Here is a 19,470-nt window from a genome sequence, read left to right as displayed (position 1 = left end):
ATTTGATTAAATAACTGTGTGCTATGGCCAAGCCTAACTGACAAAGAAGAACCATCCCACCATTCCTTATAAAGCCATAGTCAGTTCTGGAGGCTCTTTAGGAAAGGGAGAGGTCCAGAAGGGCAGTTACTGCACCATCTCTTTAACAAATGAGCCTTGACTATAAGTTCAATCTTATTTTTAAATTTTCTCTTTAAAAAAGTTTTAAGATTTGAGAAGTAGTTAGAAATATAGACAGTGCATTTTTTAAAATAACTTGGTTAAATACAGCAATAAATTTAAGTTAGAAAGTATTCCAAGAGAAAAAGACAGAGCTTAGAGTCCAGGAAGACTAATACAACTGGTGTTTGAAAGAAAAAGAACCAAAAACAAAGCTGCACATAGAAATACATTCAAAGTACAATAAGTTACTTCTAGTAATGATAATAGTAGCTGACTTCTTGAATTCATGGTGGACTATATGATAGTATTTATAGAACTAAGATTTAGAAAGCTTATGTAACTTGTGTAAAAATAATGCAGCTTTTGTGATGTTTCTACGTTTCATCCATGCTTATCCCACTATAGTAGATTGTATTTTCCAAAAATGGCCATAATAATAGCTCTAGTCCCACATGTTTTTCATTCATATTGCCACTTTCCCATAAAGAGACAGATTTTCTTTCCTCTCCCTTTGAATCCAGATGGGCCTGTGATCCGCTTATAACTAACAGAATTCTGCTGAAATGAGGCTTCATGACTTCATAGGCAGAGTCATAAAAGGCAATGGAGCATCTTTTACCTCACTCACTGGAATATTCATTATTATGTCTTCAGCTGCCATATAAGCAATCTCACTGCCCTGATGCTGTTATGCTGTGGACAAGCCCAAACTATCAGTTGTGAAATGCACATAGAGAACCTTAGCACAGTATGAAGATAGAGTAAGATCTCCACCAGCACCCCTAAGTTTTAAGTCACTATGTGACTGCAAATAGCTGAGGTGTCTTGAGCCAGAACCACTCAAATGAGTCCTATCAAGGGCTATGAAGAGTCTGAGATTTTATACAAGCTAACAGGTTAGTCTCAACTACAATTTCATAGATGCTGGAAGAAAACATTTCTAAGAAAGAGACCAAGGATTTTATTATCCATGGCACAGTAAGCAGTTAGAAGCATGAACTTCATGGTGGCATCAGTTCATCTTATTACCAAAAATGTAAATGAATGATACAGAGTGGTCTAGACAGACGTTGCACACACAGTAGGTTTGCATCACAGGTGAGTAATCCAAATTTAGGAACACTCCCCACCTCCCTAGTCTTATGAGGGCACTGCTAACAAACCTGCCTAATCTTCCCAGACATTATCTTTATTGCCCTGATCAGGAAACACAGGTGCCCTCTGTCTCAAAGGGGGTCACTGTATCTATCATCCAAGGCTCACTGCTATACAAACATCCTTGAAAAAATCATTGAAACAAAGTTGTCAATGCTTCTTGTTCAGAAGATGGACAGAAGACAGAAATGCAAGAGACATGGAGAACTATCTCCCAATAAACTTCCAAATTTCAGACCCACAGAAATGGTAAGAGGTAAAATGAAATAAAATGTTTTTTTGAACCCATAAGTTTTGGAGGCATTTTAGGGTATAGTAATATAAGAAAGGAAATGCTGTGGTCATATGCAGAGAACTTAGGAACTATAATTAATATGGATAGCTTTATCAAAATATTAGCTATCAACTAAAACCAGGACCTGAATAAATATAGCATAAGAAGACTTCATTTTTTATTTTTTTTTAGTTTTTACTTATTTTTGAGAGAGAGACAGAGACAGAGTGCAAGTGGGGGAGGGGCAGAGAAAGAGGGAGACACAGAATCTGAAAAAGGCTCCAGGCTCTGAGCTGTCAGCACAGAACCCAATGTGGGACTCGAACTCGGAAACAGTGAGATCATGACCTGAGCCAAGTCAGACGCTTAAACAACTGAGCCACCCAAGCGCCACAGAAGACTTTATTTTTGAGGGAAGGATGGAACTAAAGAGATTTAAAAATTATTCAGAACAACCAGAGCATATCCAAGGTAGAATGGTACATTAATATATCAGAAGTACTTACCAAATGTAATGGAAATGGGAGGAAGAGAAATCAAGGCAAATCTGATGCGGAAATCCAAAGCAAATTAATCAAATTTCACTCAACTATGGCTGCTCTTGCAAATTATCATAGATTTGATGGGTTACCAAAACACTAATTTATTCTATTATAGTTCTGGAGGCCAGCAGTCTAAAATCAGTATCACGAGGCTGAAATCAGGGTTTAGCAGGACCAGGCTGCCTCCAGAGGGACTAGGGGAGAATCTGTTTCTTGATTCTTCCAGCGTCTGGTGACTGCTAACATTCCTTGGCTTGTGGTCTTCTCATCAAAATCTCTGCCTCCCCATCAAATAACTTTATTCTTTTCTTTTGTATAGAATCTTCCTCTGCCCCTCTCTCATAAGCACACATGTGATGGCATTTATACCTACCTTGGGTATGTATAATAATCTCAAGATTTTTGAGATTTATAAAAATCTCAAGTTGTTTAACTTAATTCTAACCACCTAGACCCTTTTTCAATATAAAGTAACATTTACAGATTCTGGGATTAAGAGCTGATATCTTGGGGAGTCATTAATCTCACCACATACAGTTACAATCATCAATTACAATGAAAATGCTACAAAACAAACAACCAAACTCAGCTGCTGTATTTCCATCTCGATTCAACTGGAGTAGGAGGACACTGGATTTATTGCCTTCAGGTATGCTTCCTTTGTCTGCATAACAAATGGTGAGAATCTAGGCCAACTCTTTTCCCACACAGTCACAAAACACAACTGCTTGTTTTCATACCCAGGAAAGATACTTTTCTAGAAAAAACTGAACTGTGCTATAGAGAAGACATAGAGAACTAGCATTTTGGTGTCTCCAGTTAAAAACCCAGCTGTTCAACCAATTATGTCTTAAGCCCACCATTCTATATCCACACAGAGCTTCTAATATTTTAGAACTTTATTTTTAAAAACGAGTAGGCACATTGATTTAACAAATGTGTGCCACTCTGGTGCTGTATGTTGATGGGGGGGGGTGCTGTGCATGTGTAAGACCAGGTAGGATATGGAAACTCTCTATTTTCTGTTCAATTTTGCTGTTAATCTAAAACTGCTCTAAAAATAAGTCTCATTAATTAAAAAGAAAAGTAGGTCACCAAGAATCTCCAGGAGTTTGAATAAGGATTTAATGCAAACAAACATTAAGAAAGGAGATCAAATGCAATAAAAACAACTTAAAAACTGTAATATCCTCATAGAGATAAAAAAGATCCTGTAGCCATGGAAGTACAACTATTATTTTTAACAAGGAATAACTATAAAAGGATAAGCTCATGGAAATTTAAAATAATATAGTCAAGTTTGATAAAATCAAATTTTAGAAGATAAAGTAAAATTTTCACAAAATAGAAAATATATGGAAAGAAGAGTCAATTTACAAAATTCAGTATTTACCATAGGATTTCCACAATGAGAGAATAGGAAGAATACATCTAGCAAAAGAAATTGGCAAGGAGAAAATATTCCAATGGAGGACTTTTTTTTTTTTGAAAAGACCTATGAAGTGCCTCACAAAACAAATAGGAAAAAAAAAAGTCCTGATGGACTTACTGTGTGCAACCCCAGGAATAGAGAGGTTGTAGAGTAACATGTCTTGAGGATCATTGAGAGAGGGAAGAACAGTCTTAGATAATATATCTAAATCTTTGTGAAGGGTTAGATGTTTCTTCCTGTGAAAGATATTTTTCCCTTGAACTCAGATGTGAACATATTCTTAGACAAAAATAACTTCTAACATCCAGACTTCAAATGACAAGGCCGCAACCAACCATAGTCTAATAAATAACAAGCTCTCTCTGAAGAACGAAACCCCTTGGTCCTTACGTAAGGCAAATGCAGTGGAAACCTTCTTAACAAGCGATGAGGCAGGGAACATATTCTGTCTGAGAGGAGGATTTCTAAGTGATGCAAATCAACTAAAGTAATAAGGAGGAAACCACAAGATAGTGTCATTGATACTAATAAATGGAACTCCCTTATTTCCTGAAGTACCTCAGTATCTCAAGCAACTAAGTATTCTTGCTTCGTGTCTTTCTAAACCCTCCTTTCCCACTGAATGAACACTAAGGAAAAGTGTATGTTACACTTTCCATAAAACATCACTATCATATAGTATCATAAATACCAATTTAATGGTATAAATTGCATACATACTATATTGACCTGATTTATTACTAGAAAACTTTCCTCTAGATCCTTGTAAAGACATAAGAATAGCTATTTGTTTATAGACAGAATATAAATGGGTTTTTCCTTTCCCCTTGTTGATCTTTGTACACCTACTAATTGAAGGAGTCAAATAGGGAATAGAAATGACACATTATAAACCAAAACACGCCATTTGCTAAAAGAGTTTCAAATTTCAGAGTATGTTCTCTGAAAAGGAGGTATATTAAAGTCAACAAACTGATGGTTACCAGATTGGAGGTTGGTGGGGGACAGATGAAATAGGTAATGGGACTTATGGAGGGCACTTGTGATGAGCGCCAGGGTTTGTATGGAAGTGTTGAATCACTATATTGTACACCTGAAACTAATAACTACAGTGTATGTTAACTAACTGGAATTTAAATAAAAACTTAAAAAAACAAATAATGTACATATGGTGATTACACATCATAGTACTGTATTATATAATTGAAAGTTGAGAATAGATACTTGAAAGTTGAGGAAGTATATATTAAGTATCACCAGAAGAAAGAAATGGTAATTACATGAAGTGATGGAGGTGTTAGCTGGCAATGTTAGCGATCATTTTGCAGTAGATAAGTGTATAACATCCGCTTGTTATACATCTTAATCTTACACATTGTCATATGTCAATTATATCTCAATACAGTTAGAAAACTAAAAATAAGTAAATAAATAAATAAAGCCAACAGTCTTGGTGTGGAAGATAAGCATAGTAGGATGTTTATTCAATATTTTATTTATTCAATTATAATATTAATCTTCTTTGAGGGGCCAGTTACTGTGCTAGGAGCTGGATTCTATGTTTTGTTCCATTGTCAAAAAATCAGAAAGACCAAAATGTTTATAAATAGTTGTGCACTTTTTTAAAACACAAATGACAAAAAAGTTTAGTGATCATTTGTTCTTTTGAGAAAATGAAAGACAAGCAGTTTAGAGTTTCAGTAGGCCTCTAATATCCACCAAAAGAAAAGTAACATACTATGAGTGAAGTCTTTAAGAGAAGTCTTCAGATCTTTAATATTGCATTTTTAGTTTGCTTTTGGAAGTGAGGTACCTTTCAAAGGGATTTTATTATTATTATTATTGGAAAGAAGAGAGGTAGTAGAAGAGAATAACGGAGTGAGACTTACTGCATTTGAAAGTTGTAATATTACTTTTACTAGTTTACTTTCTTAGAATGAATGATTCAAAAGAAAATTAGTATGCTGGACTCTAACTTAGTTAATGAAAATGCATGGCCAAATTTCTTCTTCAAAATCTAACAGCTTCTATTGAAGATCTCATAAAAGTTAGCAGGCAGTACGCACATTTAGAATCTTAGGCTACCATTTTATTTCAAGAAAACTATAGGCTGATATTTTTATTGTTCCTCTTACAGAATTTAAAAAAGAAAATAAGTGAATGAGAGATAGAAGTAAGAAACTAAGATGAATTTAATTAACTGAGGGAAACATCCCTTAATTTTCCAAAAATTAGACTCTGGAGTTCCATGTCAGTATTGAATCAAGGATCCATAAATAACACTCTGTATCACAATTTGAAGAACCTTTGTTTTCTGTAATCATTGCATGTATTCTCTTGAAAGAAAGAACACGAGAGTAATAGAACAAATTTCTTAATAATTTGATTTCCATTTGAGCCATTAGCTTCGCTATTTTCTACACACCTCTCACTCTCTGTAGTGTATGTAAAAGATCTGCCTTTGTACACTGAAACAATGAAGGGTATTTACACAATAATATAAATAATATAAATGAATGCAGAAGAAAAGATTTGGGATAATTACATGTGTGAATTCTGATTTTATAATACTGTAAAGCTGTATACATGTTGTAAACTATATTTTTCTCTTTTTCTTGGGAAAAGAATTTTCTTCTCAAGGAAGTTTTTTGGCACTTTTCATTCAAGAATTGATTACAAAACTATAAGGAAAACGTATCATGTTCTATTTATATACATTTCCTTTGGATATTAGTTTCCTCTAAAAGTTAGGCATAGCACCTTAAAAATTACTACTGAGAATGAAGTATACATAGTTTCATTTTAAAAATAGCTCTAACAAAATACGACACTTCAAATATACTTTTACTTCCCACCAACAAATTTGTGGAGATGTAAAATAACTTCAAATGGAGATGATATATTACCAAACATACACTTTTATTAATCTCTCTAACCTGATAATCTAAATTGAATGCTAGTAATTTGTATTGTTATATCAAAATGGCTATTAGTCTATTAATACATTTATTCAATACCATTAAAAACAAATTATATTTACTAGCCCAGACAACTAGGTAAAATATGATCAATCTTCAAAAATTTATCAACTAATGCGAGAGACAGAAAACTATATTTTGAGTTGATAACTACTATGGTAATTATAGTCATGTATTTATAAGAAAGAGGGGACATATGAGAATAAACACAAATAACTGAGTTTCTTTTTTTGCTGTCACCTAAAATCAAAGGGATTACTTCTAGTCAATTTGACTGAATGCCAATTTTCTCATCCACACTGGAGTTTCAGGAAGAAGAGGACAAAAAATATAAATTAGGTCATCTATTATTAAAATCAGTTCTAGAATCTATTTCTCCAGAAACCAAAACTTCAGTGCAATTGGATAACGTTGTGTATTTTTTCATTGACTTTTTAAGGCCCTATCAAATTATGTTTCAGTTTGATTTCTCAACTCAGGGTCTTTTTTCTTTTTTTTTTTTTAATTTTTTTCTACATTTATTTATTTTTGAGAGACAGAGAGAGACAGCATGAGCAAGGGAGGGGCAGAGAGAGAGGGAGAAACAATCAGAAGCAGGCTCCAGGCTCCAAGCTGTCAGCACAGAACCCAACGCGGGGCTTGAGCCCACAAACCGTGAGATCATGACCTGAGCCAAAGTCGGACGCTCAACCGACTGAGTCACCCAGGCGCCCCTCAGGGTCTTTTTTTCTAATGATTTTCTTGTACCTAGATTGAGTTGAATAATAATATCATATATATATATAAACACACATATATATCTATATATACACACATATATATACACACATATATATAATGTATAGAGTATTTAATGATACTAAAATGGCAAGAATATTTTTCCCTCTTTTCCCTCCACTTATCTTCATTCCATTGTCTTCATTTTTTTTCCTTCTCATTCTCCTTCCGCTTCTACTTCTTCTTCTCTTTCTTTTCCCCCTGAACTGGCAAAATTCACACAAAAGGGACAAAGTGTTGAACAATTGGAAGACAAAATAGATGGCCAAAAATTGCTCTTAACAGACATCATCCTTTCCACAAATACTAAGTAGTTGCTGTAGTATGCTGGCTAAAGTTGAAGATTTCTTTTTTACCAATAGTTCAAAAAATCACAAAAGTACATATTCTTAAATCTAGACTATCAGAAGTAACATAAGTCCTTCATTTTATAGATGAGAAAAGTGAGGCTTCTAAAATGTAAGTGACTTTCTCAGTCTCAAAATGAATCTCATTGCTTCAAAAGTTCAATTGCAAAAATCAAACTCCTTTATTAAAGAGGATGTAGGAGGCAGGAAAGCAGGTAGCAGATGACAAGTGCAGAATAGACCATTAGAATATTGAAATTCTGCTAAGTAAACATTTATTTAAATATTTAAGTTTTTATGTATATGGCCATGCATACAAATGCAAATAGCTAAATGATTGAAATCACATTTTAAACCATTTGGAATTGTAGAAGCAAATTATTCATATGACCTGATAACTTTCGTTTCTGTCTGAGCTGTGAGCAGTTCTTTTTCACTAATCACATAGATTATAATATGGATTGGGATGAAAACATTTACTGAACTCGATCAACTTAATGGTTTAAACAATTTAAAAATCCAGTCCCAAAGCTAATCATCTTCCTTTATACCGTCCTTTTAGAGAAATGTTTATTGTAGTGGCTGCTTTCCTGTTTAAAACAAAAATAAAAAAGCTAAACTAAAAACTTTTACCTGTTTTTATTTTCAGCAGCAGTTTTTTGTTTCTGTTTTTACTTTCCAGGTGGGTCGCCCCTACTTCACCTAGCTTCATTGCAACTCTCTTTCTCATGAGGTAGATTTTTACTGTACTTCAATTTGCATGTTTTTCTAAGATTGAAAATAAGGGAAGTGGTCAGGGCAGGAGCATAACAGAAATTTGCTAGAATGGAGGGACAGTGTGACTTAGTGAGGATGCAGCTAAAACCTTCTCCATTCCCAAGTCTTATTGTTATCACAGAGACCCTAAATGCATGTAATATCTTTTTATAGTTGCTAATCTAGCCTTTGGAAATAGGTTGAAAAATGCATATGACCTGTCACCTCATGCAGGCTCCAGTGGAACTTAAGGAAGCACAAAGGCAGGATTCGCTCAGAGATGAGCATCTCATGGCAGGTTGGTTAACACGAACTCAACCCAGCTGACACCTCCCTTGTAACCCTCACTGGTATCATCATAACCCCAGCTTTGCAGGGCTGAAATGATGGCACATGATTAAAATAATGACAAATTCTTCCCTTTCTTAAAGAACTGTCTCCCTCTTCTTCTGGTTTGAACGTATGCATATGCAAAATACTGTTTTCCATGTTGAAGAAGAAAAGTTTTAATGGCTCCTATAGAATAAGGGCTATCAGAATGGAGACAAAGAGGAATGCACTTTGTTCTTTTCTTTCAACTCTAAGAATGTATCTTTAAATGCAGGGGTGGACACAATCTTGGATCCTGAAAAATCAAAATTTGGCAACCCTCCTGTAGAAAAAGACAAAAATTAAAGTATGCAATTTATATAGAATGGGAAAAAGGAAACCTTAGAAATGGCTCATGAAAGGAAGAAGGCACAAAATTTAATTTCATGAATTTCCTAGTAAACCTATTTCTATTTGGTTGATTATTTTGTCCCTTGGCAAAGTCCCACAGTGAGTATATTTTATCATATTGTTTCTTAATCCTGAACCCCTTATTTAATGGAAGTATTCTTATTATGTTAGATGGTAAAGTTTTTAGTGTTTTCAAATTTATTCATTTTATAATGGCCCTATCAGATAGCAGAGAATCTAGATAGCTTATTAACTCTCATCTGTTTTTCACCATAGAAAATACTTGGAGTAGTAAATAATTTCAATAAAACATGAGGAAATACAGAGAAACTTGGGTGGCTCAGTCAGTTAAGCATCCAGCTCTTGATTTTGGCTCAGGTCATGATCTTGTGGTTGGTGAGGTCAAGCCACATGATGGGCTGCACTGACAGCTTGGAACCTGCTTGGGATTCTCTCTCTGCCCATCCCTCACTTGAATTCTCTTTTTCTCAAAATACAAAATTTTGATTTTTAAAACATGAAGAAATGCTAATGTACTTCTTTTGTTAGATTTGTGTCAGGAAAATATATGCAATTGTGCTAATAATTTTCCAGCACATATACTTCCTTTTCATTTCTAGAATAACTAGAAACTTAAAAAAATATTTTTCTCCTGAGGTATGTAGTCTCATCTCACAGTTGTTAGCTGAACAAAATAAAGAATGACTGTTTAAAATAGAAATCTAGAACACTTGATGGCTTCATGCTTCTCAAATCGAAAGTATGATTATGATCAAGAATTTTCCTCTGAATACTGAAACATATTATTCACTGAAGATGGATAAAATTATTGATTATGTTGAGATTTTTTTAAGTAATCTCCATCTCCATAGAGGGGCTCAAACTTACAACCCTGAGATTAAGAGTCACATGTTATACTATCTGAGCCAGTCATGCACCCCTGTTGAGATTTGGTTGTAGAAAAATGAGTCATGAAATCAGGACTCTATGTAACAAGAATGTCTCTACTGCTACAAATCCAAAAGTTTCCTATTAAAAGGCAAAGGACTGTTAAAAAACTAAATCCCGCGTTTTAAGGATAGATTATTTTTTAACCTCCAGTCTCTTTCTTCATTGACTAGTTTCACCTCCCCAAAAGTAAATTTAAAAATATTTCACATCACTTTTAAAGATATCCATATAATGAAAAGATCATTGTGTATGTATTTTAGGCATTAAAAAATTAATTCCCAGATAGGTTTTAGATATTTGTATGGCAGGATTTTCTTTTCCTTCAAATGTACTCAAATAATCACCTGCATCATAATTACTAGATTGCTTGTTAGCTTTTAGTGCCAAGATCTGCTTCCAGCCCAGTGAACTGGAATCACTGGGAGTCAGTCCCATATATCTACATTTAAAAAAATAAGTTGTCCAGGGATTTATTCCATACTAAAGTTTATGAATGATCATAAGAACTATAATCTTATTGCATTTTATTAGTAAACACTAAAAAATAATTAATTAATAGTTTCTTACATTTGGCTACAAATATTAAAAAGTGAAAATACCTTTAGTTATTTAAAAAATACTTTACCAGAGTCTTGAAGATGTTTGCCAAGCCCCCATCTTTATATTCTTATACAGTATTTGGCAAATTATTTTGTCCCTTGGCAAAAAGGCTTGTGTACATTTTTATCATATCGTTTCAGTTTTTAACCCTTTATTTAATGGACACGTTCTTTTTAAAATCTTACCGGTATTAATGTCCTCAAATTCAACTCATTTTATAATGCCTTATGAGATTCCAGAAAGCCTAAATTATCTAAGATTCTTTATCACTTATGAATTTTGATATGGAACTGAAAAATTGTGTTACTTTATTTTTTAAGGAATGTGACAGATAATTAGTTAATGATTGAAGAATTAGGAATATCTCATAACCTCTATCATGACAGTGTGATAAATTAATAATATTATCATAGGCAAGTAGTGTCATAATTTCTAGACAATGATTTGTAATATTTGACACAGTCTCCCAAGTTTTGATAACATAAATTTAACTATGAAATTTATGGGAAAAATTAAGTTTTGAATTAGTTCATATGAACTAATATTAGTTTCTTTGCTCGATGATAAACCGCAAAGTTATGCGTTAGAGTGCTATTTCAAAATTCTCTAGGCATGTTCAAAGCTACCTGTAAATAATATATGATTCATAGATTTCAAGCAGAGTTATATTTCCTTACCCATCCACATATTATTAATCTAACCATCTTCCCTGTTTCCCATTTTTGCCTTGGCACTTTTAGAGTAAACTTAGATCAAGGATAAAAGTTACCTAAAGGTTATTCAATCACAAATATACATAGATCTAAAACATGGAGAGATCAGTGACCTCCAGGTGGGTCTGTGGTTCACATCCCAAGAGTGAGAAGCAGTGCTGAATGCTTTCTGACAGTTTTAGCCCGGTGTATTCTGTCCTATTGCAGACCCTGACCACCCTTCCTTGGCCAGAGTGACTGCTTCTAGAAAGTAATTTTGGATTGAATTAGAGCTTTCTGAGACAGACAAAACAGACTTTACAGTAGGCAAATTGAATTTCTCTGGTTCAGTGACTTGCTGTGCCACGGCGCCTCTCAAGAAGACTTTCACATTATTGAGACCTGGTAGATTTCCTTGTAAAATAGCCACAGGCTGCACGCACATACTACACAGCTGAGTCTTTGTCTGCCATTTCTCTCAGAAATATTTCTATCTTTCTTTCACACACATACAAAACTATTTAAATGAAGCATGCAAAGAAACGGCATAAACTATTGTCTCCGTCTTTGAGAAGGGTATGTTTCAAGTGGTTACTAATTCATAAAGAGGTCTTGAAGGAAAGGCTTAGCCCAGTACCTGATATTGTGGAAATTCAAAGTATCTTTAATGGAATGAAATGGAAGGATTATTCACTTGTCTCATGTACAACAATAAATGGAGAATTGGAAATATTTGCAGTGATTTGATTAGGAACACTATGTGGTACCAGCTGTTGGAGACACTATTTATCCTAACAGTTTGAAAAGAAATGAGTTTCTTCTTTTTAATTTTCCTTTTAGGAACATTCCTAAAAATTATAGGCTGACTTAACATAAAACAAAGATGTTACTTTCCAAATATTTTTGTTCAAATGAAGCCAGAAATTTCTATTGAGTGTTCAACATACAGAGGTTGAAACACAGGGTTCTTTGGAGGGGAGAGTATCAGAGGAATTCACACCACTTTTAAATAACTTCACACATTCTGAGTTTCAAAGTTGATTCAAGAATATTTTTATGACTGGGGTGCCTGGGTGGCTCAGTCAATTAAGTATCCAGCTTCAGCTCAGGTCATGATCTTGCAGTTTGTCAGTTCGAGCCCCATGTCAGGGTCTGTGCTGAAAGCTCAGAGCCTGGAGACTGTTTCAGATTCCGTATCTCCCTCTCTCTTTCTGCCCAGCCCCCTTGCTTGCTCTCTCTCTCTCTCTCTTAAAAATAGATAAACATTTTTAAAAAATTTAAAGAATATTTTTATGATTAAAATAATTCATTATACAGAGAAAAAATTTAATAGACAAGGCAAACATTTTCTTATTCATTCTTAAATTTTTTCTTGATATTGTCTTTATTTCCAAAATACCTCATCTTGCTGATTTTGGAGTCACATTACCCCAAGAGAAGTCTGCTATGTACTTTTCTACATGGCATGAAGTGCCACAGTGTAATTTATACTGTTTTCTCTTATACAGAATATCATTTTATACATCTCAGGTAAAATTTCATGCTAGAAGAAAATAAAATGTCAGGGTCATTAGGCAACGAGGAGCATTCATTCTGACACAGGGAAGAGGTTGCATTTACCCAGAAAATGCAGAGTTCTCTGTGGTAATTCTTCGCTCAGAGGTCCCTTGGGCTTAGAGCCCTAGGAACAGATGTGATCTCATGCCTGGTATAAAGAGAACAGAGCCATGGGCGGAAACACCTCCCTACATCAATGAGGGCGCTTCTGCCAGAAGCAGATTTCTCACCAGGAGAACCCTAAACTCATTGCCAAATTAGAATCTGCCTGGTGAGAAGTCACTGGGCATAAAATCTCCAGTGATTTGGTGCTTGTTCAGTGAGGAAACCAGAAAGCATATGTGAAGAATTCACGAAAGGGCCTGTGTGCATGTGCTGAAGCCACTGGGGGCATCAGGAGGGGGGATCATGTTGGCTTCTCTTCTGAAAACACTTTCTCAGCATATGCTATATTGTTAGAAACCTCTGGCAAAACTAGGATATCTAGAACATATGGGTTGGGAAGGTTGATATGTGCTTTTTCCTTATTCTGTTTGTCTCAGTAGTTATGTTTGATTTTGTTTGGTCAGTCAGGACAATAAGGAAACCATCTGGTCTCAACTCTTCTTTTTTCTCTTAAAAGTATAAATAAGACATTAAGAAGAAATTAGAAAATAGACCATAATAATGCTTTATAGATCTAGCAAGATTGAAAAGAGTTCTACAAATAAAAGGATTAAGTAAAATAAGATTTATTATAGATGTCTCTTAACCCTCACTTTAAAGAAGTAACACAACATTCAGGACTTTGTCCTAAATTCTAAAGCACTTTGGTATACCCCCAAATTAAAAGCCACATAAAGAATTTGATAGTGATTTATGTATTGATAGGTTATACCATACAATGCTATGAATACATGTTGGCTACCTAGTGTGTTAGCATGCGTCTTAGATGATATTCTGTCAGAGAATAGCTTAAACATTTTATTTTGTTCTGTTTTGTTTCAGCAGCTTTGAGGTCCTGTTCACTGGCTAATTTAACAGCAAAAATTACATTTTTACTGCTTTACATATTAATCAGTTATTTAGAACCTCCCTGCTGAGAAATACCATCATAGCAACAACACCATTTTAATGGAGCAATGCAAAGATACCCTGGAGAATCAATTACAATGAAGGCCTATGAAAAATTGTTTTGTTTTTCATTATTTTATGGGGTTGGGAGGACAATTGATGAGGTAATAAGACCTGAAACATTTCCAGTACTTCACAGGGAAAATAGAGGAAAATTCCATTGCATCAGAATTACTGAAGAGTTACTAGGTTGGAAATGTTGGTCTCTGTGACTGAAAGCTTAGAAGCAGCTTGTGTAGCATATGAAACACCTTAGGTAACAGTAGTGATGCGTTGACTAAATCAGTAGTTCAGTTCCACAAGTTTGTTTTCAGAAAAAGAATAGTAAATAAAATACTGGGTGACATCAAGTTCAGAATTCTGCACAAGTAAAATTTTGTATCAGAGCTAGTCTGAAGAAAGTTGGCAAATTATCAGAACTGGTCTGAAGAAAGTAATTTTAAAATTAGCTGCTAGATGTTATGAATCATAAATCTTCAGTCTGTACTTGCGAATCTTATTTTAATATTTCTTAGTTGGGATTTATTTATCAGTACAGAACAAGACAGTGCAGACCTAACATTATCAATGAAACCCGTGCCTGGAAATGTTTTCCGTAAATGCAACTCACTTCAAGTAATAAAAGAAAAGAATGAGATACGAAGTGTTTTCTGAAGCAATTTTGCAAGACTAAATGCAAGAGAGCTTCCTTTTAATCATGTCTCAACTTACATTTTCAACCCTGTCTCCCAGAAATATTTCTTCTGTCACCTGCTCTTTAAGAGCATATAAATGATTTCTGCTCCTGATCCCCACTTTAAACTTTCTGCTCAAACTAGAGTCCCATTCCCTTATTTTCACTTGCCCAAAGCATGCTCAACTTTCATGATTGGTACTCCTTTTTTCTTAAAGCATTCCCTAATCCTCCCAGCTGGAAATAATTGGCGAAGGGCACACTCTGTGCTGTAACAGCAATTTGTAAAGCTCTCAAAATACTTAGCACATTCTGTTTTGTATTACAGATAGGTTTGTACCTCTCTTCAATTTTACTAGACTCTAAACTCCTTGAGGATAAAGATCACATTGCATTCATTCATTGTTCCTAATATGAAACACAGTATCTTAAACTTAGTAGGTGTTTAATATAAGTTTGTATTAATTAGCTAGGTTAATGATCTACTGAAAACTATATCAAAAAGCATTGTTCCTGTCCAGTTTGCATATTTAAGAACACTTTCTTTAGAAAATTAGACTTCTTAATTTATGGCTAAATCGTATGTGTAAACTGATTAAAATTGCATAACTTTTTCCTCAAAAATCTGTCTGGTCAGTTGAATGAAAGTATGTATATAAAGCACCAAATAGTGCAATTCCCTTTTGGCAAAATGCACCTTCTCCACTGATACAGAAATATGATTATTGTGTAAAGTGAATCACAAATATTAACATTTAATTTTTATCATACTCCTTGGAAATAAAGTGAAAACTAAAATAATATCGTTAGAAAAAAACCACTAATCCAAAATCTGACTAAATTACCAAATCTGGGACTCATTAATCATTTCTTAGCATAGTTGAAAGCCGCAATTCAATGATGGCTGGAATTAGAGATGATAGGTGTACCTTACATAACAGTGATCAAGAAGGCTATTACTTTAAGATCTAGAGGAGGTGATATGATGCCTCTTGATTTTCAAAAAATTATTTAATGACCGTATCTTTTTATACATTGATTTGTAGATTGCTTTATAATATATCATTTAAATCTGTGTAGATTTTTGCTGTATGAATTCTTTATTATTGTTTACAAATTCCTAGATATTTGACATTTAATATAGGCAGGAAATCCAAGTTCTTAGTGGCTGTAACACCAGGAAGGTTTACCCTAAGTGGCCTACATTTACATTATCCTCAACTAAGGTTAAAAATGTGTTGGTTTTGATACTCCTTGCTTTAAAGGGCAGTGGACTGGCACAAACATTTCCAGAGACTCCAGAGTATTCTGGTGAATATAAACAACTTCCCACTACTCCTTGGGCTCCCACACACCACTTAATGCTTTTTGAAAGGATCTGAAAGAAGGGGTCAGCTGCAGTAGAACATCTCTGTGGTACCTTGAAAGATAAGGAGGTTTACTTCCCTCCAGGAAGGACAGGGACATTGAATCTCTTACCTTGTATGATTATCTTCATGCAGTTACATTCATATACATACACATATATACTTATATATATATGGTTCTATATGTTTGTGTGTGTGTGTGTGTGTGTGTGTGTGTGTGTGTGTGTATTTATATTGGTATATAGAACTATATAGTAAAATTCTATGTTTTTGGTTATATATGTTTTGGTTATGTTTTCGGTTATATATAAAATTTTATGTTTTTTGTTATATATAGTAAAATTACATGTTTTGGTTATGTATATTTATTATAGTAATGTATAAATCAATTTATAAAAAGATATGGTTATAAAATAGTTTTTGAAAATCGAGAGGCATCATATCACTTCCTCTAGGTCTTAAAGTAATATCCTTCTTTAGCACTGTTATGTAAGATACACATATATATTTTTTGGGTTTTTTTTTTTTAGCATTATTGTTCTTTTGATTTATTTTTGTACATTCTCATAATTATTTCATTGGAATGCATTCTTAGATTTGGAATAAGGATGTAGATAGAGGGTCAGTGAAGGGGTATGTTTGCATTGATTTTTATTCTATACATCTTATTGTTTGAATTTATGATTTTATTAAGTGTGCTTTCTGTATTTTTTTGAGAGACAGACACAGAGAGTGAGTGGGGGAGGGGTAGGTGGGGGGAGAGAATCCCGGGCAGGTTCTGTGCTTGTCAGCTGCAGTCCCAACACCGGGCTCAAACTCATGAACCATGAGATCATGACCTGAGCTGGTCGCTTAACTGACTGAGCCACCCAGGTGCCCCATGCTTTGTGTAATTTTAAACAGTTTGAACAAAAAAGGTTTTGTCTGTATTTTGGATTTATGTATTCATCTTTCTTACTTTTGTGATTTTCTGTCTTTCCTCTTGTTTGAGTATGTCATTTAAAAAAAATTAATGTTTATTTATTTTAGAAACAGAGCATGAGAGGGGGAGGGGTAGAGAGAGGGAGATACAGAATCTGAAGCAGGCTCAGGCTCCCAGTTGTCAGCAACAGACCCCGACTCGAGGCACGAACCCATGAACCATGAGATCATGACCTGAGCTGAAGCCAGACACTCAACTGACTGAGCCACCCAGACACCCCAGAGTATATCAACATTTTAAATAATATATTTTCAATACATAAACTATATATTTTGTGGGATAAACTCTATAGTTCATTGGTGAACTCGGTGGCATTCTTCTGGAGATATGTCGGACACTAATTGCTATTCTGGTTTTACCAAGAGGGACTTCAGGAATTTTCTTGGATCAGGCTATATTTTCACCAAGAATCTGAAGCTGATAGGTCAAAATATTGTTTCTCCTTGAATTTACTGTTTAAGATTTTATACCCTTTGGGAACCTTGGTGAGTCTTTGTTGAGTCATTGTATTATGTATCTTTGTCCATAGTCATTTGTAAAACCTGTCTTTAATTGCTAATATTTAATTGTTTAATGTAGCAATTCCTAAATTCATCCTAATGGTTTTCTACATCTTATTCATTTGGATTTATTTTACTACTACTATTCTTCAAGCTTTTTGTCTGATAGATTACTTTATCTTTTTAACATAACTTATTCAATGAAATTACCTTAGTTATAAAATTTCTTGGCAGTTATACATTTTTCATATTTTATTAATTTTATATTTGATATTATTTTCATCAGTTTCTAAATATTTTTTAGCTACCACTGATTTTATTTCCTTGACCCAGACAACTAAATGAGTTGTTCTCAAAATTTTCCCTTAGTTTGTTTTATCACGTTTTATTAATATCTAATGTAATTCATTGTGGTCAGATAATATCATGTGTCATATTACTTTTTTTTAAAGTTTTATAATTTTTTTAATTTTGTTTATAAATGCATACCACTTCACCCATGTCTCCCAGTCTTTCTTCTTAATGTATTTAAGTATCATTGTACTTAATACTGTCAGTTTTTGTAATGCTCCTCAGGTATTTTTAACTCATACATTCTCTCTTTTCTCTGTATGGAATGAAGCATCTCTAATTCTCACAAATTTTTATCATTAACTCTGGTCTATGAATGGGTAACTGAGGCTCATATAGTTTGAACTTTTTGAAGTGAACATTGGTTATGTTTGAGATAATTAGGAGGAGATCTCCTGCCTGACTCCAAAGCTCTGCTATCATCCCAATCCATTGTTTTTTTTGGAGGACCCCGGAGTTGACAATACACAAAGCGGTTAAATTGGATGGAAGAAGAAGGAATAGATCATTTAATAGGGTATCAGGATGAATGAAAGAAGCTCAAGTATTCCAAAATGTTGGTACTATATGCATATGAATGTCAACAGGGAAAGAACTGAGCTCTTTCAAATATGTGAAATTATGAGAGAGAAGAAAACAGAATAGAGAGCCCTGGTTTTTCATATATATTCTCCTTCCTCTGTGTTTAGAAAAATGGTGGCATATGGAAGGAGTAAACTATAATCCAGAAAAACAAAAAGACATTGAACACTGGGGGGAAAAGATCTGTGGCATCAAAATTATCTTCTAAAATATCTAAGTATCTTGGGGCACTGGGGTGGCTCAGTCATTTGAGCGTGGACTTTGGCTCAGGTCATGTTCTCCTGGCTTGTGGGTTCAAGCCCCACCTCAGGCTCTGTGCTGACAGCTCAGAGCCTGGAGCCTGCTTCAGATTTTGTTTCTGTCTCTCTGCCCCTCCTCCACTCACACACCGTCTCTTTCTCTCAAATATAAGTAAACATTTAAGAAAAATTTATAAAAAAATCTAAGTATCTTCATTTCAGAGGCAAAGATGGGTAGTCAAAAGTACCATTAAGGAATGAAAATAGATTTAATCATACTCAACATCTTATTACAAATATATGTGTTTTATTTTAATACATTATTTTGATAAGGACATTTTTTTCCTGTGTATTTGTTTCTTTTAATATTATCTTATGCTTTTTGTCAAAAAAATGTTTTTGAGTAGTCTTTACCACGGGACTTTTTTTTTAGATCACATGGATTCATAAAGTTGAGAAGGAATATTGAATACTTAATGTGACCATAAAATATTTCATTTCAGTTACAAACATATGTGCATTGTTTAAAAAAAATAAATGGTAGAAAATTATACATCATGAACAATAGCAGAATGGTTTTCTGTACCCTCACAATATCTAACTGCCTGTAGATAAACCTGTATTTAGAATTTTGTATCTTTAAATGTCAGCAGACCTAACCATTGTGGTGGATTGTTTTCTTATGCTTGTGGGAAGTAGATGGAATAGCCTCACCAAAAC

General features: G+C 34.1%; 1 long non-coding RNA gene across 2 annotated transcripts in view; it reads left to right on the top strand.

The window, feature by feature from the left end:
* Positions 1 to 830: 830 nt before the first annotated feature.
* The window catches only part of LOC122201171, a 234,294-nt gene continuing 215,654 nt past the window's right edge, over positions 831 to 19,470 (top strand). For both annotated transcript variants that reach the window (XR_006194109.1, XR_006194110.1), the window contains exon 1: positions 831 to 1,260. This is a non-coding gene — a long non-coding RNA (uncharacterized LOC122201171). The remainder of the gene's footprint in view (positions 1,261 to 19,470) is intronic.

This window comes from Panthera leo, chromosome A1, assembly GCF_018350215.1.
Source record: "Panthera leo isolate Ple1 chromosome A1, P.leo_Ple1_pat1.1, whole genome shotgun sequence".
Classification (NCBI taxonomy): domain Eukaryota; kingdom Metazoa; phylum Chordata; class Mammalia; order Carnivora; family Felidae; genus Panthera; species Panthera leo.
Note: the sequence above shows the minus strand (reverse complement) of the source record. Positions and strands in the feature narration are given on the sequence as shown.